The sequence below is a fragment of the Neovison vison genome, chromosome 3 (genome assembly GCF_020171115.1).
Source record: "Neovison vison isolate M4711 chromosome 3, ASM_NN_V1, whole genome shotgun sequence".
Lineage (NCBI taxonomy): Eukaryota > Metazoa > Chordata > Mammalia > Carnivora > Mustelidae > Neogale > Neogale vison.
This window is the reverse complement of record NC_058093.1, coordinates 170,521,033-170,526,140: the sequence shown is the minus strand read 5'-3', so window position 1 is coordinate 170,526,140 and position 5,108 is coordinate 170,521,033. Positions and strand designations below refer to the sequence as shown.

Here is a 5,108-nt window from a genome sequence, read left to right as displayed (position 1 = left end):
CCATTAGGGAAATACAAATTAAAACCACAGTGAGAAACCACTACAGACCCATTGGAATGACTAAAATTAAAAAATTAACGATTCTGAGTATAGACGAACATGTGGGAGAACCAGGGCTCTTGTATACTGCTGTTGGGAAAGGAAAATGGTACAGACCCTTCGGAAGACAACTGACAAATCCTTTAAAACTTAAACATATAGCCCTTCTACACGATCACGCTGAGCTAGTACCCGCGCCTGGAATCGGGTCGCAACCCCAGCCGCGCCTGCCGCCTGCCACTGCCTCTGGACCATGGACCCCCGCAAAGTGAGCGAGCTTCAGGCTTTCGTGAAAATGTGTAAGCAGGATCCGAGCGTTCTGCACACTGAGGAAATGCGTTTCCTGCGGGAGTGGGTGGAGAGTATGGGGGGTAAAATACCACCTGCCACTCATAAATCTAAATCAGAAGACAGTATCAAGGAAGAAAAACCAGATAGTAAGAAGGCGGAGGAAAACATAAAGACAGATGAACCATCAAGTGAAGGGAGTGATCTAGAAATTGACAATGAAGGTGTGATTGAACAAGATACCGATGCCCCTCAAGAAATGGGAGATGAAAATGCAGAGATAACCGAGGAAATGATGGATCAGGCAAATGATAAAAAAGTGGCTGCCATTGATGCCCTAAATGATGGTGTACTACAGAAAGCCATTGACTTGTTCACAGATGCCATCAAACTAAATCCTCACTTGGCCATTCTGTATGCCAAGAGAGCCAGTGTCTTCATCAAATTACAGAAGCCAAATGCTGCCATTCGAGACTGTGACAGAGCTATTGAAATAAATCCTGATTCAGCTCAGCCTTATAAGTGGCACGGGAAAGCACATAGACTTCTGGGCCATTGGGAAGAAGCAGCGCATGATCTTGCCCTTGCTTGCAAACTGGATTATGATGAAGATGCTGGTGCGATGCTGAAAGAAGTTCAACCGAGGGCCCAGAAAATTGCTGAACATCGGAGAAAATATGAGCGAAAACGTGAAGAGCGAGAGATCAAAGAAAGAATAGAAAGGGTTAAGAAGGCTCGGGAAGAGAGCCCAGAGGGAGGAAGAAGCCAGACGACAATCAGGAGCTCAGTATGGCTCTTTCCCAGGTGGCTTTCCTGGGGGAATGCCTGGTAATTTTCCTGGAGGTGCCTGGAATGGCAGGGGGGATGCCTGGAATGGCAGGAATGCCTGGGCTCAATGAAATTCTTAGTGATCCAGAAGTTCTTGCAGCCATGCAGGATCCAGAAGTTATGGTGGCCTTCCAGGATGTGGCCCAGAACCCAGCGAATATGTCAAAATATCAGAGCAACCCAAAGGTCATGAATCTCATCAGTAAATTGTCAGCCAAATTTGGAGGTCAAGCATAATGCCCTTCTGACAAATAAAGCCCTTGCTGAAGGAAAAAAAAAAAACCTTAAACATATACCTAGCCTATAATCCAGCCATTTGTTTCTAGGTGTTTCATCAAGAGGAGAGGGAATATGTGTCTATGGACATATCTATGTGCATGAATGCTCATCATGACTTTATTTGTAAGAGAGAAACTAGAAAGAACCCAAATTTCTATCCACAAATAAAGTAACAGCGCTATCTTTGTGCAGTGGAATGCTACTCAGCAACAAACAGGAATGAACTATTAATTTATGCTGACTTGGGTAAATCACAACACGGTTATGCTGAGTGAAAAAAGCCAAAAACTACATACTATAAAATTGCATCTACATGGAATTCTGGAAAATTCAAACTAATTTATAATGATAGAAAACAGATAAGTGGTTATCTAAGGAGTGTTTGGGGCCTGGAGGGGTTGGGGGCAGGGATGACAAAGGAAGAAACGTTTGGGGGTGATTGATGTGTTCACTATCTGGACTGGTGGTGATGGTTTTGCTGGTTTATACCTATGTCAAAACTTTTCAAATAGTTCATTTTTAATGTGCAATATATGTTAGTTATAGCTAAATCAAGATTTTTTTTTAAAGACTAAGCTAAAAATTATTCACAAATAATACTCTACCTTCTAGCCCTTGACCTTGAACAAGACGACTTCTATATAATTCTCTGCAGAGGAAGCGACATCACCTTCACTTCTGGAGGTAAGCCAAGAGATGAGCAAGTGCTTTAATCATAATAATAGCTGTAGTTCTAGCCCCTGGCTCATAGGAAGTGTGTGTAGCAATACTACTTCGTGCCTATACTTATGTGGGTCTAAAAATTTACTAACCAAGGAACTGTTAAAATGTGATTTTTCCAATAAGTTATATTTAAGAGGTGATTTCTGTGAAGCACTGCTGTTGGCGAGAGCATGTATTTCTTTCAAACACACAGAAGAAAACAAGGAATGACTTAGTAAACCCTACCCCGTACAATGGTGCAGCCAGGGGCTGGAGATCTGATGTATACCTGGAGCCATCTACCTTGAAATGCTGAGCAGGGCAAAATCAAAATGGCGGGAAAATGCATGCCTCTGGTGGAAAAGCCACACGTAGCTCTCGGGTACAAGAAGGAAGGCAATTTAACTCATGCAAACATAGCTGAACTAAAACCAGAGATTAAAGAGAACTGCTGTAGCTCACACTAAATATTCAGTAGCTGCAATTTTCATTTTTACTGCCGAGTTCAGTTCACAAAAACAATATTATTTATTTAACATCTGTTATGTGTCAACAGTGAAGTGTCATCTTTAAGACTGTTAAGCATTAGAATAAATTACAGGAAGCAGTGAACTCTTTCTAAGAAGTCTTTATCATTTGGACCCAGAATATGGCTCTACAGCGTGAGAGAAGGACAGATCTTCCAACAGACAAAGAAATGGAAAAGATTATCAGCCAACTAACGTCCTTGTCCTTTTAATGTGCAAGTTTTCATGGCCATCACGCTTTACATAAAACATCATTAGGCCACTACAGCAATCCCCCACGTGGGGCCCAAGAATTCAACATAAACAATGTGGACGTTATGTTGAGTGTCCAATTAACATGATTGAATAAGGGGAGGTGGGGATGAATGCAGGGGCCTGTATTTGGAAGTTCTTTCTCACAAATGAAGTACTACTATGGTCATCTGTTCATGAAACAGTTGCTGAGTTCCTACACTGTCCTGGGTGTGTATAATGGCAGACAAAACAGACATATTGTCTCTGCCTTCGGGAAGGCTATGGGGAAAGTGTAGATCAAAGAATAAATATGTCATTACACATAGTAATAAACAAAAAAGAGGTGTGTATACAAGGTGGCAGAGAAAGCTTACAGTGCTGCCCGGCTGTAATTTCAGTTCTCTCCAGAAACAGGAAAGGCATTGCTCTACTGCCCCCTTAATCGTGCTTTTGTGTGTTTTCAAATTAGCAGTAATGAACATGCACTTGACATTTCTGTGCTCAGAGTGCATCAACCAGTTTGACAAGCATGGCCCGCATCTCCCTCAACGTACCCACTGAGTAATGGGCAGGTAGGCCAGCCTGCTGCACGGACACAGGGGCCAGCCTGTCGCTGGCCACTTCCAGCAGACAGGCTGTGCTCCTGGGGACTCAGGACAGAAAAGACTGCCCAGGATGCATCTGTCTTTTTAATGTCTCCTACAAATCAGGGGGACCACAGTCCCCTAAGTGGGTTCTGAGCAAAGCTGAGGAAGAAAAGAAAAAAATTGTTCCCAGAGTGGCAGAATTTGGAATTTATTTCTGGGTTCTTCTCTGGTCCCTTATGAACACCTAGGAAGTCCCCCGGCTACACTTACTGTCACTGGGAAGAACTGTCTCGCTCCTAAAAATCCCAAGTCTCTTTTGTAGAAAGTGGCTTCATGGAGCTGCAAGAGTGGTGAGAAGAATCCCTTCTGTTGTTTTATGTTTTGATCATGCATCTCACCACACCGGTCAATTCAGCTTTGATGTTGCAACACTGCTGCCCTTGACAACGCAATAAAAGGCCTTTCGCTATGAAATAGACAAGACGTATGGTGGGGGAAAAATGCTTTCAGAGTGGACTTCAGAAAATATGATAAGACTTCCTCAATGTCATTCTTAAAATCTCTGCTAATATTTGAACCAATACTGGCGAGCATGTATTTCTTTTTTTTTTTTTTAAAGATTTTATTTATTTATTTGACAGAGGGAGATCACAAGTAGGCAGAGAGGCAGGCAGAGAGAGAGAGAGAGAGGGAAGCAGGCTCCCTGTTGAGCAGAGAGCCTGATGCGGGACTCGATCCCAGGACCCTGAGATCATGACCTGAGCCAATGGCAGCGGCTTAACCCACTGAGTCACCCAGGCACCCGAGCATGTATTTCTTGTTAAAGCATTTCCATGGTCTCCACAGAGAGTTAGGTGAAAAGACATGTGTTAACGTCAGGTTAGCAGAAAAGGTCTACTACCGTGTCTACACAGACAAGATACATACTAGATCAGTAAATGCCCATGGCATTTGTAACAACTATTATAACGTTAGTGGCCTCTTTTTGATATCAAATAATTTAGTAGACCCCCATTTATAGTTCTTATATTTACTTGGTTGAGAACATGTAAAAATGACCCAAAAAGTCACTGTGAGTATCAGTTGAAGCTTGTATAAAGAGCAAAATGTAGCCTCTGGCTGTGAGGTTTGGACTCTCATCTTTCACCGTCTTTGAACTACTATGAGTGAAATAGCAGATCAAGGTTCTCTTTTCATAAATATTTCAGTAAGGTCACAATTAGCAATACCATTCTGGGTAATTATTCAAAGATACTATGCATATTATAAACCAAATATCCATCTTTTTAAAATGATACAGCAGTTTAATTATATCGAGAAACACAGTGGGAAAGGATACCATTTGGCATTGGACGTTTAGGGAGTTCAAGGACATCACCAACAATCAACCAGAAAGCTTCATATTAATCATAAATGAACTGTTACAATTAACAAAGCTTTCATATCTGAGATGCAGCTGGAGAAATTCATTTTGGGAAGCATTTAGAAGCATCAGGGACAGGAGGGTCTGAGACAATTTGAAACTATAGCAATAAAATAACAAGAAATCAGTGAAAGCTAAAAATGGGGTAAATGATAAGTGCAAAAGCTGTTCTATTACTTTTATGATCAGACCTTCGATGTT

At 41.9% G+C, this 5,108-nt stretch overlaps 1 pseudogene; it reads left to right on the top strand.

Moving 5' to 3' along the window:
• The first annotated feature begins 207 nt into the window (after positions 1–207).
• Positions 208–1,401, top strand: LOC122901946 (annotated as a pseudogene).
• Positions 1,402–5,108: the final 3,707 nt, after the last annotated feature.